General features: G+C 43.2%; 1 protein-coding gene and 1 long non-coding RNA gene across 3 annotated transcripts in view; one reads left to right on the plus strand and one right to left on the minus strand.

The window, feature by feature from the left end:
- Window positions 1–20,741, minus strand: part of TENM4 (teneurin transmembrane protein 4) — a 777,096-nt gene that overhangs the window by 163,745 nt on the left and 592,610 nt on the right. The gene's annotated exons all lie outside the window — the stretch shown is intronic.
- LOC129525615 (uncharacterized) lies at window positions 319–8,204 on the plus strand. Its single transcript, XR_008670023.2, has 3 exons — window positions 319–1,254; window positions 5,449–5,539; window positions 7,944–8,204. It is a non-coding gene; the product is annotated as an uncharacterized lncRNA (long non-coding RNA).

The following is a 20,741-nucleotide window of genomic DNA, read 5'->3' on the forward strand; positions in this document are numbered from 1 at the left end:
AGATCACTGAGGCACACACCAAGTACTGGGGAGACAGCCAAGTGCCGCGCTCTTCAAGAGCACGAGGCCCTTCTGAGGAGAGGCGAGCGCTCCCGGGAAATGCCTCGTCTTCCCTCCACCCTTAACCCACAGCTGCTGCAGTGCAATGCCCCCGGCCTCAGCGCCTGCCCAGCGGTGGCCCAGGTGGAAGAGACAACACCCCGCCCCGTTCCCACTGCCCACAGCTGATTGGACCCGGCTGAGCACCTGACCCAAGCCAAGCTCAGGCACAGGCTGAACGGTGCTCTGTGACACAGCCCACTGGGCAGAGGTTCCGGGCCAATCAGAGCCCGTTCTCTAGTATTTGATCTAAAATGTACCCAGGGAACTTAGCATTCAGGAGCAGGAGCCAAAGGGTGTGATAGGAAGAGACGGGCTGGTGAGGTCCTTATGGCCAAGGTGGAACCAAAGTGAAGAGGAAGCAGTCCTGAGTGATGAGAGAAAGCTCATGAATGGAGCTGAAGCCTGGAAAGAGGCGGGAACACTGCAGCAAGACCAGCAGCGAAGCCCATGAAGGAAGAGAATGAATGAATGAAAGACCCCTGAGCTGCCCGGATTCCTAGAAGCTTCTCGGTGCCTATTTTCGTCCCCAGCAATAGGAATCTTTTAGAAACGACTTCATTGCCACATCAGCTTTTCCTTGAGATTGCTTGTGTTTTGCCCCTTGCAACGGAAAAAAACTAATTTACCTTGGCACCTCACCAGGATCTACTTCATACCTTGGAGGCTTTGATAATAGCTGATAAGTGCAGAACTTTTTGTTTTTCAAGTATTTCCACATACAGTTTTATTTCATTCTTACAACAGTTCCGTATGTAGGAAGGGAAGGTGTTCTTTCCCATTTTGTAGATGAGAACATGAAGGCACAGATACTTGCCTAAGTTGATGCCGCTAATAAGTGACAGGGCCACTATCAAAATCTGGATTTCTACTCCTACCTAACCTAGGGATTCTTCTACCATACCACAACTGCCAATCCGGTTAAAAAATAAAAGCATGCTGTATTAGTCTGTCCTCATGTTGCTATAAAGAAATACTGGAGACTGGGTAATTTATAAGAAAAGAGGCTTAAACGGCTCATGGTTCTGCAGGCTGTACAGGAAGCATAACACCGGCATCTGCTTCTGGGGAGACCACTGGAAGCTTAGAGGCATGGTGGAAGGTGAAGTGGGAGCCTGCATATCTCATGGAGCAAGAGCACAAAAGCGAGGGGGGGTAGGTGCTACACCCTTTAAAATGACCAGATCTCGGGAGAACTCACTATCATGAGGACAGTACCAAGGGGGATAGTACACACTCCCTTTTCAGAAATCTGCTCCCATGATCTAATCACCTCCTACATTGGGGATTGCATTTCTTTCTTTTTTTTTTTTTTTGGAGGCAGAGTCTCGCTCTGTTGCCCAGGCTGGAGTGCAGTGGCACGATCTCGGCTCACTGCAACCTCCGCCTCCCGGGTTCAAGCAATTCTCCTGCCTCAGCCTCCCAAGTAGCTGGGACTACAGGCGCACACCACCATGTCCGACTAATTTTTTGTATTTTTAGTAGAGATGGGGTTTCACCATGTTGCCCAGGCTAGTCTCGAACTCCTGAGCTCAGGCAATCCACCCACCTCGGCCTCCCAAAGTGTTAGGATTACAGGCGTGAGCCACCAGGGGATTACATTTCAATATGAAATTTGGATGGGGACACACATCTAAACTATATCACATGCTGATCCCATTCCTTTTGCCTGTAGATTAGTCAATTATAGAGTCAGGACTACTGCAGAGGATGTTGCCAGGGCCAGTACATTCCAACTGGTATCTATTTTGGCTTTGTTAACTGAAACACTGGTTTTCAAACATGCCTACCAGTATTCAAAAATCAAAATGCTGCTCCAGCCACTCGCAAATGTATCACACTTGGACAAAAATATTGATTTGTTGATCAAGTCTCTATTGACTCCACTGTGTTAAAGCTGTCAGGAGGGAGGATCCAAAGCATAGTCCTTATTCTCGAGGAGCACTGGGAAGGCTTTAGCCTTGAGTCACTACACCGGTCTAGGTCTGAATTCCAACCGTGTGACTTCTGAGGGTGTGATTTGGAGAAGTCACTGTATCTGAGTCTCAGTTTACTTATTAGTGAAATGAGAAAACCATTTGCCTTACACAGTTGTGAAAAATAAAACCACCATACATATGCACCTGGTACATAAAAGATACTCAGGAAATATTAGTTTACTCCTGTATAAGCTCTGTGATTTTCAAACTTTATCCTTGTCAGCCATCTGAAAGCTTGTTAAAACATGGATTGCTGGGCCCTACCCACCAGAGTTTCCAATTTAATAGGTCTGGGGTAGGGTCTCTGGTGATGATGATATCCTTGGGCTGGGGCTTTGAGAACCGCTGGTCTGGAAGAAAGACAGACTTTACACACAAGTCTGTAAAAAACAAGCCAGAGGGGGCAGAAAGATCTAAACTACCCAAGAATGCAAAAGAGCTTGTGGACCAGTTCCAAAGAGGAGGGCTTGGTCCTCCAGGAGGTAGTATTTGAATAGCTCTTAAAGAATATACAGGCTTTTGAAATGCAAAGCAGTTCTGGGCAAGATGGAGGTCAAGTAAGAGTAAGAGCCAGATCCAGAATAATCATGTCTGCTGCTCCCACGCAGTGACCAGCTGATCATAATGCCAACTTCATGTCAAGTCTGTCTCTGGGACAAATTACTTAAGAAATCAGTGTAAAACACTCAACTCAGCTGCTGGCTAGAGAGTTCCATCTAATGAGCATCACTTTGTGTTGAATTCTTCTGTGATGACAGACAATGCAGGAAAAGAAACAGGTTCTGAGGAAGTGGGGTATGGGGAGCTGCTAATTAGTCTCCAGTCATTTATCCAGGCTTGTCACCAAGCTCTCTACTACTTACAGACCAAATAGAAAACCAAATCCCCCTCCTTTTTTTTTTTTTTTTTTTGAGACGGAGTTTTGCTCTTGTTGCCCAGGCTGGAGTGCAGTGACACAATGTTGGCTCACTGCAACCTCTGCCTCCAGGGTTCAAGAGAGTCTCCTGCCTCAGCCTCCCAAGTAGCTGGGATTACAGGCATGTGCCACCACGCCTGGCTAATTTTTTGTATTTAATAGAGACGGTGTTTCACCATGTTGGTCAGGCTGGTCTTGAACTCCTGACCTTAGGTGATCCACCTTCCTTGGCCTCCCAAAGTGTTGGGATTACAGGTGTGAGCCACCATGCTCGGCCGGTCTCCTCCCTTTTAAGTCAGCATAGTCAGATATGAAAATGCACAAAACTATATAAAGATAACCTAGAGACTTACAGGTAAAAACCTCTATGTTGGCTTGGACTTTACTTGGAAAATGGAAATATCCAGGCCATGTTACTCATGGCCTGGACTGCTGCATCAGCATTCTAAGTGGACTTCTGTCTCCAGGCCTACCCCTTTGTGATGTCTACTCCAGATGATAAGGGGCAGTAGCCTTCCATAGGGTTACTGTCCCTTATCATCTGGAGTAGATATTACAAACAGGAGCCCTATGGACACTTCTGTTTATGTAGTGTTTTCAAAAATTTGAATCAGTTGCCAGAACTTTTTAAAAATGAGATCAAAGAAAAATCTTCATGTTGGCTTTCATGTATCTATTTTGATACTTAGAACTTGTTAAATACAAAAAAAAAAGTTTTTAAATTGGAAGATCCAACATGGGAATAATCTCTTCTCATTTAGGGCAGGCCCAGACCCTGTGATCAGCCACAGGCCATCTCTGTAGCTTCCTGCACTAATGTCACCTGCCTGGTTTCTAGGCATCCGAATATACCACCCAGGCCCGGAGCAGTGTTTTCTAAAAGTCACTTATTTGGGTACTGCTTTTATGCTGTTGCCATATTCACATACCATCTGTCCTATTACTCACTTAGCATTTTTTGATTCATTTATTTTCTTAACTTTATTTAACATAGAAATTCAATATCACTATGAAATAATGATTTGCTATATCTAACTATATTTTTCCAGTTTACTAAAATAAATACATAATTTTTGAAATAGAGTCTGTCTATGTATAATCTAAAATAATCTTGAGAACTATACTTTAGAAAACACTGGAGAGGAGAAAGCCCAAATTTCTGAACCAGGAGTTTAAGGATCCAATTGCCCTTTTCATGTAAGGTCTTTCTCATGCCCTCTTTGTGCTGCTGCCAAATTACTCCCCACCTGAACCCGCACTCCCTTTTCAGCCTCCCTGACTGAGCCCACTGCTCATAACTTTACCTGAAAATCCCCTTTTCCCACTTATCTGCTTGTCCAAGTCCTATCCATCCTTCAAAGCCTATTTATTTATTTATTTATTTATTTATTTGATGGAGTTTTGCTCTTGTTGGTCAGGCTGGAATGCAATCGTGCAATCTACCTCACTGAAACCTCCGCCTCCCGGGTTCAAGCAATTCTCCTGCCTCAGCCTTCTGAGCAGCTGGGAATACAGGCATGCACCACCATGCCTGGTTAATTTTGTATTTTTAGTAGAGATGGGGTTTTTCCATGTTGGTCAGGCTGGTCTCGAACTCCCAACCTCAGGTGATCTGCCTGCCTCAGCCTCCCAAAGTGCTGGGATTACAGGCGTGAGCCACTGCGCCCGGCCAAGGCCCAGTTTAAATATTACCTCTTTCGTGAAGGTCCCCCTGGCTCTTCCTAGCAAGATAGAGCTCTCATTTGAATCCTGATGGCAGTTTACTTCTGTCTTTCACTTATTACCTACTGCTGTCTACTTTGCAATCTAGTTATGTATGAGTATGGCTGTTTTCCCCTAGTAGACTGCAAATTCATTGAGAGGAAGGATCCATTTCCAATTCTCCCTCTTATCTGTGCTGCCACAGTGACTGGCACAGTGTTCTGTCTGGAGTAGCTGGGCAGTCAACACTTGTTAAATATCAAATGACAAAGTGCAATTTCTGGTTGGTTTCATGTCCTTTGGTGTGTTCTGCCTCAAATCTTAAGGCTGGGCTCTCTCTGTGGAGAATGCACCGCTTACTTCCTCGCTGATTTCTGTTTTTTCAAATTCCCTTTTTATAAATTGTTTCCAGACCTGCAGCTTCACTGTGATCTGTCTTCCTCTGGGCCTTTTATGTTTAGCTAGACGTGGTACTGGCCTCTCTTCTCCCAAAACAGCACTAACCATGTATTTGGGGAGCATGTAGTAATATCACTTTGCAGGACCCCAATTCTTTTCTCTAGCAAGAGCTGCCAAGATGGCATCTGTGAATTATGTACTTAAATTATTTCTATCAGGATATAACACAGTAAGTTGATTAGCAAGATGGATAAATTCTCAGGCTGCGGTGGATTTCTCTTCACAATAATTATAATGCATGTTGGTCAGCAGCACGATGATTTGAACAGTATTTCTTTCTTATTTATCCACTAGGTAACACTCAACATAATAACTTGGGTCTATATCTTTGAGCCAGAGGCCAAGTTGGACTTCTTCTTGACACCAAATCCTATTAGAGATCATGGTAATGTAATTATATGTTCAAGTTAAATATTTTATAGCTGCTCTAGCCACCTAGGCAGATACTTCCTCAGCCTCTAGGCAGAAACTGCCCAGTGGCAAAAGCGGTAGCTACATATCTTGCAAGAAATTGAGAAATAGTTTCTGTTGTGAAAACTTTATAGAACCTTCTGGCCATTTCTGACTCTGGCAGCAGCAGGACTTTAAGCCACCACTGGATGAAGTTATAATACAAATGTTAGCTCCAGCATGGGCCTGGCCTAAAGGGGAAGTCTCCCCAGTTCCCTGACCAATGTGACCAATGAGAGGGTGGCCTGTGGGGCCATCTGCTCTCCACCCAGTGGGAGGTTTGGAAGTGGTTTGGTGCTCCTACACTCAGCTATCTGTATGCCTAGATGAAGACAGCCTGAGGGGCCCCTCAAGCACTAGACTGCAGCCCCTCTGTCTGGCCAGCCTTCCTCCTGGGTCCCTGGTTCTTTCTACTTGTCCACTGGGCTGGTGTGTGAGTGTGACCCAGGTGTGGCCAGCATGGCCCTATCTCCCCATGTGAAGTCTCTGACCGCCCCTCAGTTCAGGGGTGGATCTTGTCTCTGGCATGTTTTGACTTGACAAGGCTGAACTCCCTGGTCCATGGCAGAGCATGGACTATGCCATCAGACAGACCTGGGTATGATTTCCAGCTCTGACTCTCACTAGTTGTGTAACCTTGGGCAAACCATTTAGTGTCTCTGAGCTCTGGTTTCCTCACTTATCTGCTTCATGTTGGGGTTGGAGGGCTCAATGAGATAATGCATGGGAGGCATTTAACGGGGCCTGCAGTAAATGTCTCATTAATAGTAGGTAAAATGAAACCTAGTCAGAACAAACCAAACAAAGCAAAACCATTGGGACATGCCAAGTCAGAGGCTGCATGGTATAATGGAGAAAGCACCAGCTTGCAGTCTTCAGAATGAGACTCTGGGGGTTCTAATTCTACTCTGCTCTCTCCTTTGTGACTTTGAACAAGTTACTTCATCTCTCTGTGTCTCAGTTTCCTTGTCTGGAAAATGGGAGTGATAAGAAAACCCCTGTCCACAGCAGGGATTATAGTATTAGCAAGGGAAAGACTGGAAATAGGGGCCTGCAGACCCTTCTGTGTGGGTTAGTTTCTAGTGGCTGTCCCCTAGCTGGCCTTAGCTCACTTCTTCTCCTTCACCAGAGGCTCCTAGCATACTGTGCATGCAGGTGCGTGTACTTTGTGACAACAGGATAAGAGGGAGCCTGGATCTTGTCCTGGAACAACAGCAATTAATGCTCCAACACCATCTCCACACAGTACTGGCTTATATCATTAAGACACAGTGAGTCCATGTGAGATGATGTTTCTTCCACCTACACCACGACACACAGGGATGTACCCACATGGACGTATTGGGGCTGCTGAATCCTCTCTTCCTTTTGGCTCATACCTCCAAGGTATGGACAAACATTTTACAGACATTACTCCCTCTTTCTGTGAAAGATGAGTTTTAAAGATCTAGCCTATTCCTAGGACCCCCCGGGGCATTTCCCATAAATTCCCATCATACTGGCCAATGTCTGGCTTCTTTCCTCCATTACTGCTCACCCTGGACACCTCGGTGGTGCCCATGACCAGGGAGGCTGTTCTGATGACTGGGCCTGATCCATCAGTACAGCCAGGGGCTGGGCCCAGCAGCCCAAGGTAGAGGGTGCACAAAGGAGAGGCCTCCGAGACCTGCTCACTGTTGGCTGTTAAACTGAGGGAGAAGTGGGGCTGAGGCTAGGCTTGCTGGTCTCAAGGCTTCTAAGGAATGTAACAGAAAGCAGGAAGAACAGATCAGCACCCTCCCAGGGAGCACACTCCCCCCTGCTGAGCCCTCCATGCCTGGCAGTGCACCAGCGTTTAGGAGGACGCAGGTGCACATCCCCTCCGGAGCAGTTGGCCTGAGGTGGCTGCTGCTTGGGTCATCTGATGGTTTTCCAGGCTACGACTTTCCGAAGGCTTGGGGAGAGCAGCTTTAATTAATGATGGCTGAGTGTAACCTCACTTTCCTCTCAGACCCTGGGGAAATCCCAACCTTCACACTCAGCCACCAGGACAGTAAATTAAGAGAGAGACTCCGGGCAGGAATACTTTCAAAAACATCCACTGAAAGTCAAAGAAGGACTAGAATATGTGACCTCTCATTCATCCCATCTAAACTTCTCTGATTTTTAGTGCAGATCCAAGTTGTTAATAATAAAGTGATGAATTTAGACATGAAATAAGGTAACAATAGTAGCCATCACCACCACCTGTTATTGAGTCCTATGTGCTAGGCACTGTGATAAACCCATTAAACTCATACATTATTTCATAACTCTTACCCCAGCATTAAAAGTTACGTATGGTTATCCCTATTTTTCAGATGAGAAAATGGAGGCCTAGAGAAGTGAAATGACTTGCAGATCCCAAAACTGTCAGGCTTCCCAAACAACTAGTCACGGAAACCCTACTATGTGCCATGTGCAGGCAATTAAGGGATTAATTGCTTTCTTCTCTGGTTCACCCACAACACTGCCCAAGTTTCATGACAGCTCAGGAAAACTGCACTGGCATTAGTCATCTCCATGTCTGCCTGCTGTACTGTAACACGAGCCTGGAGGACCAAGGTGGGACCTAACTCCCTCTGTAGCCCCAGCTCCCAGCTCCCAGCTCCTGGCCGGGTGAAGAGCAAATGCTTGGTCAGTTGTGATATGATGAAGGCATAGCCTCTGCCCTCTACTCTCACAGTCTGATGCACAAGGTGCTAAGTGCTTGTGGTAATAAATGTGTAAAGCCCAGACGATGGAGCAACATCTCAGGGAAGGCGAGGAAGGCATTGTCACTCAACCTTGGAGACTGGGCAGATATTCTCCAGGCAGAGAAGGGCACAGGGAATATTTAGAAAGAAAGAACATTACCTTCAAAGGCAGATGTTTTCAGAATTACAGGTAGTGCAGCGGAGCTGGCACACAGGAGGAGCGGCATAACTGAAGCTGCAAAGGGCGTCAGCTGACAGATGCCAGTAATGAAGGACAAAAGAGACTTCCCATAGTTTGAGCTGAAGGCTCAAAGCAGCTTTATTTTAGGCAAATCACAATGCCTACTATTGTAAATATTTCTCCTCTCTGAACAGTCTTTTGAGACTGACAATAACCAGGCTGTTGGAACTACAGGTCTGGGCCTAGGGCTCTGACTCCCTCCAGAAAGCTTCCTCATTCGAACCCCCAGCCAGTCAATATGGCCTTGCTTTGGGATTCAGACTAAAAGTACAAATTAAACAAAGTAATATGAGAGCCTGTTGCAAGTCAGGCACAGTGCTGGTGCATTGCATTGTGTCATTAATCCTTCCAAGGCTCAGGGAGGATAACTGATGTTCTCAAGGTCTCACAGCTGGGTGGCCGCAGAACCAGGATGGGAACCCCGCTCTCATTCCCAGCCAGTCTCAGGAGGTTTCCCCCATACTTCAAGCAGCTTCTCATCTTGGATTTGTGTTCAGTGCCTTTTCCTTTCCTTTCTTCCTATCCAAATCCTTCTGGGCCTTCTTGGTCCACCCTAGTCTATAATGACCCTCATGGTTGGCTTTCTCAAAATTCCCTTGACAATTCACCTTGTGCCATGTAGTACTCCCCCATTTGTTGTTTTTAATGCTGTCAACGTTAAGTCTTCTCAGGCTGTGAGAAGCTCTTAGAGGACAGGGACCTCAGACTTGCACTGCCTTTGTCTCCCTTTTGGGAGCAGCATAGTGCTTTGCGTATGCACGCACACACACAACACCAATACATATGTTCGTAAATTGATTTGCTTTTGCTTTTTATCCATATTAATAGCGTTGGGCTTTAAAAAGTAAAATCTAAATTTGGACAGTTGTGTGACTTTCATAATTGTGTGAAAGCAAATATGAAAGAGGAATTTGGAATAAAAATAATATTAACATCTATTGCACACTTAATGGGGAGCCTGCTCTGAACACTTTGCATGTGTTAACTCATGTAATCCTCGTAATAAGGGCAGGCCCTATTATTAATCCATTTCTCAACTTGTTGCCTTTGCTAAGTCTGCCCAAGGCAATGTAGCTAGTAAGAGCAGGTGGAGGAATTTGAACCTGTGTACTCAGGCTCCAGAGCTTATCCTCTGAACCCGTACAACAGTGTATGGAAAGGCTGCTAAATTGTCGACATGTTCCAATCACCACAGTATCCTTAACTCAGATTATTCTAGATAATGAATGCCTAGAAACACAGACTCTCTTCCTGGAGAGAAATAAATGCGTGCTTATTTGGGTCGAATGCTGGGTGTGGACCTTGCCCTCAAATAAGCCATCCAAATGCACGGTGCTAAGTGAGGAGATGTAGAAGAAACCCCACAGGTCTCCTACAGTTCCTACCGCTGCCTCCAATGCACATTCTTCAATGTCCTTTCTTCCTTGACCTCTGTAGCATTAAAATGTTTTCCCCCTAAATCAAGATAATATATGTAAACAGTTTAAGACGTCAAAGAATACTATGAAAGTTTATAATAAAAAATAACAGTCTTCTGCTTCACCCACATACCTGAGTGCCATTCTCTCAACTCCTTTGCTATTTCTTCCAGAATTCACTTCAACATATCTAAATAATGTGCTTATACAGCAATTTTTGATTATCATGTGATGTTCTCTACTACTTCCCTCCATTGCATTATTTGCCACTTCTGACCAGTAGAATCTAATGGAAAGGTGTCATTTTTTGCTTACTTAATTTCCTATGTTTCTATTAATACCTCCACCCAAATTAGCTGACAGAACTATAAAATCCCTCTGACATAGACTTTCCCGCATGGTCAAACACACCAGGTCATTTATCTGACCCACAGCTGTCATCTGCCCAGAGCCCTTGCTGCTGGAGCCCTCTGCCTGGCCACAGTCTGGTCAGGTTGTTTTCCAGGCCTGCTAAGCATCCATTATTTGTGACTTCTTATCACCTCCTTCTTTATTAAACCTTTTGCTTCCTGGACCCCCTTCCTTGGCTTACTTTATCATTTCAGCAGAGTGCATTTTCCAGCAGCTGTCTAAGAAAAGGTGAATTGGGGGTATGATTTTAAGATCTTGCATGGCTGACGTTATCTTTCTTTTACTCTTACACTTGATTGATAATTTGGGTATAGAATTTTAAATTGGGAATAATTTCCCCTCAGAATTCTTAAGGTTATTCATCTTCAGGCTTTTCTCTAGTGATGTCTATTGGCATCTGCTTCCTAACTCTTTGCATGTAATCTCTTCCCTTTCTGGGAGCTTTCAGGAAGATGAGTGACTTTGAAAAAGTTAACTAGGTTGGCCACTTGCAATCCTTAAGCCCATGGCCCTCAGCTATGGGAAATGTGCTTGTATCATTTCTCTGTTCTTATTAGTCAGATTTTGGACTTGCTGAATTGATCCTTTAGTTTTCTTACCTATTTTGTTCTATTTATTTTTAGCACACCTCCCCTTCCATTTATCTTTCAACCCATTTATGGGAATTTTAACTTTCCCATTTTTAATGTCCAAGAGTGCTCTCCTTTTCTCTGATCTATTCCCCTTTGTGTATATGTTCTTGTTTTACATTGACAGTAATATATTTTCTTTCATATCTTGACAGGCTATAGTTTTTTTCTCTTTGAAGTTCTCTTCTCCTATATTATTTTGTTTCCTTTGAGTTCTTTTGTTTTCCTATTTGTCTTGGTTTTTTCTTACTTGCTGGAAGGTTTCCTCAGATGTCTGATGATCCTCTGTTCATATTTAAGAGTGAGATGCCAAAAAGCTCTGTGTCAACTGCTGACTGTCATCGTAAGGTGATGGAGTGGGGACCCAGGGGTTTTGTGGAGGATCCACAGAAGGCACTACCAGAGTCTTTTGGTCCCCCCACTCTTCTGCTGATTTCTTTTCTAATCTCCTTCCTTATAGAGGAGATATGATACATTTGGCTGTCAAAAATGGGATCTAGAATGTCATTTTCAAAATTCAGTTGATACTTATTTCCTCTGTTTTTGGTATGGTGACTCTCCCTTCCCTGAATTTGGAAGCTCCTTGTTCCAGATTATCTCTATGGAACAAGCCTCCGATCCTCTGCCAGGGTGGGAGAAGAGAGTCGCTTGTCCATGTGAGATGAGGGAGGAAACTTAAGGGTTTCATTGCTGCTGCTTCCACATCACATAGACTCTGAATCCACCCATTTCCAGCTCTGTGCCTCACCCCTGCCTTTGCTGTACCTGGAGGTTTTCTGTGACTCTGCTTCTAATTGATACCTCCCTCAGCAGGGGCTCAGCATTCCGTGTCTCCACACTGCTAACTCCATCCACTCTTTTTTTCAAAAGTCTGCTGGCATCTCTTGCTGGCTCTTGTCTCTTATTCTGTTTGTCCTTGTGGGTTTATTCCTGCTTGTTTTAAATCATTACTCTTATTATAGTGGGACTCCAGGGCGGTGAGGCATGTAAGTCAACCACAAGCTCCTCTCAGTAGCATTTGACATGATTCTCTAGCTCCCCTTTGCTGAAGCTCTCTTTTCCCTCAGCTTTAAAAACAGCATAGTGGCCGGGTACAGTGGCTTATGCCTGTAATCCCAGCACTTTGAGAGGCCGAGGTGGACAGATCACAAGGTCAAGAGATCGAGACCATCCTGACCAACATGGTGAAACCCTGTCTCTACTAAAAATGCAAAAATTAGCTGGGCATGGTGGTACACACCTGTAGTCCCAGCTACTCGGGAGGCTGAGGCAGGAGAATCACTTGAACTGGGGAGGCAGAGGTTGCAGTGAGCTGGGATTGTGCCACTGCACTCTAGCCTGGTGACAGAGCAAGACTCTGTCTCAAAAAAACAAACAAACAAAAATCAAACAAACAAAAAAAGCCAGCATGCTTTCCAATAATCCTACCACTGTAGGCCCTAGTCCTCATCCTCCTTTTCTGGCTCTTCCTCTAATTATTAATTGTTGGTGATCTTCAGGCCTCTGTTTTAAACCGATCCCCCCTTCTCACCTAGCTCTCTCTATCCAATTTTTTGAGGTCTCAGCTTAGATGTCGCTGTCATGTACTTAATATAAACCTTCCCTGACTCCTACCCCAATTAGGTTAGCACCCCTTGTTGGTGCACTCCTAGGCCCCATACTTTTCCTCTGAGCTCATCACAGTCACATTACTGATCAATGTCTTTCTGGACAGACTTGAAGATTCACTAGGGCAGAGTCCCTGTCTGCTTGTTCACAACAGCAGCCACAGCCTGATCAGAGTGCAAGGCATATAGAAGGTGCAAAAGAAACACATACCGAATAAACACATTCACAAAAATACATGAATGAATGAAACAAGAGAAGCGCATTTAAATCTGGGCTTGTCACACTTGCTGTGTGATCTTGGACCAGTGAGAAAGCCTTTCAGGGTTGGGGGCAGTATGGTGGCTCATGCCTGTAATCCCAGCACTTTGGGAGGCCGAGGTGGATGGGTCACCTGAGGTCAGGAGTTCGAGAACAGCCTCACCAACATGGTGAAATCCTGTTTCTACAAAAAATTAGCTGGGCGTGGTGGCGCATGCCTGTAATCCCAGCTACTCCGGAGGCTGGGGCAGGAGACTCGCTTGAATGCAGGAGGCGGAGGTTGCAGTCAGCCGAGATTGCGCTGTTGCACTCCAGCCTGGGCAACAAGAGTGAGACTCTGTCCCAAAAAGCAAACAAAAAAACAAGAAAAAAACCTTTCAGAAAAGAGCCTTAATTTTTCTGAAACTCAGTTTGCTGTGTCTACTAAGTTGGGACAATAATCTTACCATCCTATTCAGTAGGTTGTGTGGATCAAAAAGGAAAAAAGAAAAAATGGTATGTCATTGTGTTCAGTAAGCTAAACTCTTACACAATGTAGGGGATTATTACTGTAATGGTAAACTCTGTTACACAGAAAATTCTTGTCTGTTTTGGGGATGCGGATGTAGGAAACAGAACAGCAGGCTCGAGTTTTCAAATCTCAGGATTCTTTAAAATATGCTTTCTTTCTTAAAGTGAATCCTCAGTAAGCCTTCTCTGTATTTTCTAACACTAGGCCTTCAAGATCTAGAGACCATCTGGGGTCTTTTCTTTCCTCTCAAGCAAAACTGGTTTAGAAACATGGTTGGCCTTTATGGCTAATGGTTTTAACTTAATGCAATTTCTTAAACAACAAAAGCAAACAACATTGGAAATATTTAAAATATTTATATGCATACAGGTGTGTAACAGAGCTGACAAAACCTACATGTGCCCATGTCACCGGGGCACTTAAGTAATTACACTGGCAGGAAGACTTTTGCTCAACTCAGATCCTTTTCTGGTCCTTTACATTTGTTCATTTTATCACTTGAGCTAAATGGGGAGAGGAGGAAACTCTTAGAAAATCCTAGCTCTTAGAGGTTTTAGGGTTGACAAAAGTCTTGTCTTTCTGATATGGTTTGGCTGTGTCCCCATCCAAATCTCATCTTGAATTGTAGCTTCCATAATTCCCATACGTTGTGGGAGGGACCCGGTGGGAGACAACTGAATCATGGTGACAGTTCTCCCATACTGTTCTCATGGTAGTGAATAAGTCTCATGAGATCTGATGATTTTATAAGGGGTTTCCCCTTTGGCTTGATTCTCATTCTCTCTTGTGTGCCACCAGGTAAGATGTGCTGTTTGCTGTTTGCCTTCTACCATGATTTTGAGGCCTCCCCAGTCATGTGGAACTGTTAGTCCATTAAACCTCTTTTTCTTTATAATTACCCAGTTTCAGGTATGTCTTTATGAGCAGCATGAAAACAAACTAATACATTTTCACATCCCCATCAGAATCTTTGAAGCACCACATCAGGCTCAGCTTGGTAGATCCACTGGACTCCAGTGATCAACCTGATGAGCCCTCTCCTGACCATACCCTGTAAACGGTGCCTTGGCTTCCAGGGAAGGAAGTGGGCAGGTGGAAAAAGCAATGGTCTCAGAGTTGAAAGACTTGAATTCCAGTTCAAACTCTACCTCTAAATATGTGGATTAGGCAAATTACCTTGTTATTAATACACATGTTTATATTGTAAACATAACTTCTGTTTTCTTTTTCTTGGACTGAAAATTATAAGCATTTTCCCATAGTTCAGACTTTTATGATAATTTTAATGGCTATATATTAAGTAGATATACTATATTTTATTATATGCTTTCTTATATTAGACATTTGGATTGTTTCCAAATTGCCACAATTTTAAACAATGCTGTGATAAGTGTGCAGCTTTTCCTAGGTACTGGTTTATTTCTTTAAGAGATACTTTCAGAAGCTGAACATTTTTATGGTTTAATACAAAATGCCAAATTGCTTTCCCAAAGGGTTGTACTGATTTATGATGCAACTAGTAATATATATTGGTATAGTTCCACTGCAGCCTCAATGGGATTGGATATTAACTTGAAGGATTCTAACTTATTAGGCTAAAAAAAAAATACACCATTATTTTAATTTGTACTACTTCAATTATTAGTGTAGTTAAACATATTTCATGTATGTTTATTGCGTACTATACATTTTTTAAAGCTTTTCTACACATAAGCTTTAGCCATTACCTGTAAGATCATAATGCTTTTTTTCCTCCCACAGCATCTGAGCTTTAATGTAATATACATATTAACTCTTGGTCACCCATGTTTACTGCATATATTTTCTTACTCTGTGATTTTTCTTATTTTGTAAGTTTTATAAGATGTGGAAATTTTACATATTTATGTAAACATTTCTCCATCTTTTTCTTTGTGGTTTCTTCAGTGACTTTAGTGCTTAAAAGTCCTCTTCGACCCAGAGATATGTGAATATTGGGTTTTACCCTCTTCTAGCTTGACTTTTAAATATTTACCTCTTTAATCCGTCTGAAATTTATTTTGGCATATGGTATGAGGTGAAGTCTGAATCAGAGGTTGAAAATGAAAATTCCTCTACGGGGCAGGCAGGTAAGTTAAAGGAGTAAAGCAGGCCAGGTACATGTAAGAAAAATGGAGGAGGTGGAGATGGGTGAATTATAGAGTATGAGTTCCATCCAAAGGGGGCAGGGCCTTGTTCTCACAGGAATTTTGGTCTTCTAATTTTTTAAGGGAAGCCATAAACCTGTAGTTTTATGGAGAGTCATCCAATGTTAAATAGTGGGCCAACACTGCAGGCTAAAACTCCTTCTCTGTGTCTTATCAACTGCATCCATCTCACTGAATGCCACTTTGCAGACTCAGGTTACATTTGATGCTTTTCCAAGTTATTGCAAAAACATTTATTGATCCAGCCTTCTCTTCTCCATTAATTTGTAATTCTTCATTTTTCAAATAATAAATTTTTACATGTAACTGGTAATATTTGTAGGCAAATTTACTTCACTAATCTGCTTGACTCCTATTCTCATTTATTAAGGATTTATGATATATTAAGATATTTAAAGATGAGTACCCTTTCATGATTCTTCTTCCTGTAATTTCTTCCATACTTTCATCTGTTTATTATTCCAGATGAAGTCTTTAGCCATGCAATCAAATCTCTTCAATTCCCTTTAGGATTCTGTTTGACATTCCATTAAACTTATAAATTGACATATTTAGAGTATTTCACCTTCTCATCTAGGACCATGTTATAGTTCCTAATTATTCATGTCCTGTTTTATAGCTCTCAATAAAATTTTGCAGTTTTTGTCACACAGGTCACATGTAGTCCTCATTCAGATGATACTTTAATTTTTATTGATTTTTTTGACTGGGGCATTTTTCATTATATTTCATAAGTGGTTGTTGCAGGTATATGGGAAATCTATTGACTTTTGAAAAAGCTATCTTGTGCCCCAGTTACAAGTTCTGAATTCCTATTAAGTAAAATAGTTTTTCAGTTAATGTTTTTTTTTCTCTAGGAATACAAACACACCCTTCACAAATAATGATGACTTTTTCTCAGCCTCTTGTTTCTATGTCATATCTTATCTTGGACAAAGCTTCTAAAACAATGCTAACTAATCGGTGCACCTTATTTTATTAGTGATTTTAAAGATAATTTTTCAAACATTTAACCAGGAACCATAATATTGACTTTTGACTAAAAGCTGATGTTCTTATGATGCTGTTTCTTTTTCTGTCTTTCGTTTTCAGTATTTCTATGACTTAGTATTGTCCTCAGAGGTGTTTCTGTTACTTAGTGAACACAAAAGACACATCTCAGCACGGTGCATTCAAAAGTGTTGGGGGCTTGCAAAATACATGTGAACCAGATACACCTGCTGGGGTTCCTAGCTCTGCCTCTGTCTGCCTTCAACACAACTCCCTGCCTAATCTGGAAAATGGAGATAGTAATTCTGACTGCATAAGTTGGTTATGAGAATTAAAATAAGTTAACGTAAATAAATTGTGCTTAGTGTAATATTTGGCACCTAAGAAAAGCTCAACAGATTTCACTTTCTTCCTCCATCACTTAAAAGAAAGAGATAATGGTAGAACAATCTCCCAAATGCAAGCTTTCCAAGGAATAGCTTGCACTTATAGGCCTGAGAAAACTCAAACTCTATTTATGGAAAACATCACGTTAGCCTTCTGCTTTAGTTCACAGGGCTTTTTCTCACTTTCTCAAAATTATACAGTCCATCCCTTGTACCCTGACTAGACTCTCTTGGCCTATGACACAAATGAAAATTAAAAAAAAAATCAGGCTGACATGTAATATGAACCAGGAATGAAACAAACTGGGCTTCTTTTAGCCGAGAACATGAGCATTGCTTAGATAAAGGCATGAACAAGCAGCTACTCAAACTAAAACCAGATGCTCAGAGGTTTCTGGCTTACAATTTGTTATAACCCTTCATATAACACTCATTGTGCTGGCGCTTCCACAGAAAGTTTTCTGCTCTGTTTAAGCAGCAAGAAACCAGCCCTAACCTCCCTCAAATTTGCCATCACTAAATCTTTGCTTGATTGTAAAGGAGCTCTTCCCCCAAACAGAGATTCTTGGTATATACTGTTCCGCCCAGAGAAGTGTCAGGGAGTGACAAAGCTCGCACCCTGCAGCATCCTCGGTCTGAACTGTCTTCCCAGTGCTGTATGAAAGGAAACACGGGGGTACTAAGGAACTGGGTACTGACTTGGGAGGGGCCCAGGAATGAAAGCCAGTGTGGATAGAGCATGATTCTTCAGGCAGACTGGCCTAGATTCAAATCCTGGCTCTGCTCTTACTCAATGTGTGACTGGGCAAGTTTGTTAATTTCTCGGAACCTTGTTTCATCATCTCTATAAAGAAAATAAGAGTTGTTCCTGCTTTCCCAGGTCTATTACAAACTTAAAGTTAGGTAATGCAGGTATAACACTTAGCATGCTCCTGGGACCCTGTAAGCCCTCAAAAATGTTAGTGCATGTTACTGCCAATAACAATAGTGAACACTTATATAGCACCTATTACATGCCAGGCACTGTTCTCCATATTTTACAATTAACTCATTTTAACTTCTTAATTACCTTCATGAGTTGGGTACTAATATTATTGTCATTTTTCAGATAAGGAAACTGAGGCACTGATGGGTTATCTTTCTTGCCCGAAGTCCCACTGCTATTAAGTGGCAGAGACTGTATTCAACCAGCCACCTGGCTTCAAATCCATTCTCTAACCACTAAGCCACACTGCCTCTCTTTATTGTTATATTGCACACTATTTTATTTAGTGCCACCTTGAGACTGCCTTCACACAGAAGGGAACACACACAATTTAGGCCATAAGTGGGTTACTCTGTCAGGCAATCCATTTCTGGAAAGCACTGCTGACCCTGAGATCAGTGTGAATCCTACCCTGTATCCCACTCCCCTCCACCTTCAAGGTTGATCTCATCTTCCTTGCCCTCTCCCCATCCCATGGGAAGAGGTGTGTCTCCTCCTTTCCTAGGCTCCTCCTTCTGCCTCTGCCTGCCATTCCATGCCTCCCACCTTCTCCCATTAGTCATCTCCCCTCTCTCCTGGGCCTCCAGTCTTCCCCCCTGGCTCCTTTCCCACAGCTGACAGCACGTCCAAGGCTTCCCCACCTTATATAAACCTTTACTTGAACCTGCCTCCTCCTCAGGTTACTCCCATCTGTCTCCTTCCCTGCTCTGTCTAGAAGTAACTGTTTCCACTCTATGCCTCTCATTCACTCCTGAACTCGTGGTGACCCTGCTTCTGCCTGCACCAATGGGTGGAAACTGCTCCCAATGAGGGCGCCAGTGACCTCCTAATGACCAATGCCAGCAGCTTCTTTGTAATCATCTTCCTAAGTTTTCTCTACTTTTTCCCGTCTGTCTTCTGAATGTTGGGGCTCCATCCTTAACGCCTTGCTTCTTGGCTGATACATCTCCTCAGGTACTCTAAGCTCCACCTGCTACTCTGTTACACCCACACTCATGCTGTCCACCAGGTATCTGTCTCAAATTCAGAGCTATCTCCAAGTCAAGACCTACTTATCCATCTGCCTATTAGTAACTGCCAACAACTAACTTCCACTGGGAAGTTCCATTAGCAGCTCAACAACTAACTTCCCCTCCTTATTTCCTAATGTAATTAGTGATATCACCATCCGTCTATTCTCCAAGGTCGAAACTCAATGCCTCTCCCTTACAAGGTAAAATACAAGTGGTCAATAAAACCAGCCTATAATGTCCTGGAATGTCTTCCCTCCTTTATACAAAAGCGGTGGCATTTGCTTTAGTGTAGGTTCTCTTCTCTCATCTAATCCCACTGGCTACAGAAACAGTCTTCCAATTGGTCTCCCTGTCTCATTTATATATGTTGCTGCCAGCCAAAGATACCTATACAACACCCAACTCATGCTACATCTTCACTTAAAAACCATCCTGTGCTTCCCACTGCTTTCAAAACCAGACTTCCAAGCTGGCTAGCCAACAGAGACAAAGCCTGTCCCAGGCTGGCCTGAACCTCATTTTCCAGGCTCTCCTCTGGGTATCACCCTCTCATGTACTCCTCCTACTTCCAGTCTCCTGGACATACCAGGCACTCACACAACAAGCGCATACATGAGAGAGGACATGGTGAGAAATGTGTAGATATTAGGGTCAGACAGAACTGGATTCAAACTCTAGCCCCTTCACTAACTGGGTATTTAACTTCTGCCAGTCATTTAAATATTCTGAGCTTCATTTTCCTATGGAGGGGTGGTAGGCAGAAAATATTTACTTCATATGCCTATTGTAAAGGTTTGAAATAGTTTATGTAGGCCAGGTGTGATGGCTCATGCCTGTAATCCCAGCACTTTGGGAGGCTGAGGTGGGAGGGTCACTTGAGGCCAGGAGTTCAAAACCAGTAGGGGTAACATAGAGAGGCCAGGCATAGTAGCTCACACCTATAATCCCTGCACTTTGGGAGGCCGAGGCGGGTGGATCACCTGAGCTCAGGAGTTCAAGACTAGCCTGGCCAACATGGTAAAATCCCTTCTCTACTAAAAATAAAAAATTAGCTGGGCATGGTGGTGGGCGCCTATAATCCCAGCTACTTGGGAGGCTGAGGCAAGAGAAATGCTTGAACCCAGGAGGTGGAGGTTGCAGTGAACTGAGATTGTACCACTGCATTCCAGCCTGGGTGACAAGAATGAGACTCTGTCTCAAAAACATAAAAATAAACATAGAGAGATCCTACCTCTACAAAAAATAATTTTAAAAAATTTAGTCAGGTGTGGTGGCACACATTTGCAGTCCTAGCTATTTGGGTGGCCGAGGTAGAAGGATTGCTTGAGTCCAGGAGTTCAAAGCTGCAGCGAGCTATGATTGTGCCACTGGACTCCAGCCTGGGTGACAAAGCAAGACCCTGTTGCTAAAAAACAAAAACAAACAAGAAATAGTTTATGTTAAATATCTAAGATAATACTTAGACACAGTATGCATTGAACAAACAGTAGCCAAAATTATTAATTTTGCCAAGTAGTTCCAGAGAAGAATTTGTAAAGATTGAAAAGCCCCGAAACTAGAATGGGACATTGGAGAAGTTCCTTATGAACTCTGAAGAAAGCCAAATTTATAAGAACAAATAAAAGTTAGTGCTTTGGAATGTTCTGGAACTCACATTTCCATTTTTGAGTTAAGGAGTACTGGCAAAGAAAGATGGAATCTAGCAGCCTTGGGATGCATAAAGTCCTGAGGACAGAAAGAGCCTTCCTTAGCCAGGTACCTGGCAGTGCCTTGAAAGGGTGGCTGTG

Source organism: Gorilla gorilla, chromosome 9 (genome assembly GCF_029281585.2).
Source record: "Gorilla gorilla gorilla isolate KB3781 chromosome 9, NHGRI_mGorGor1-v2.1_pri, whole genome shotgun sequence".
NCBI classification, from domain to species: domain Eukaryota; kingdom Metazoa; phylum Chordata; class Mammalia; order Primates; family Hominidae; genus Gorilla; species Gorilla gorilla.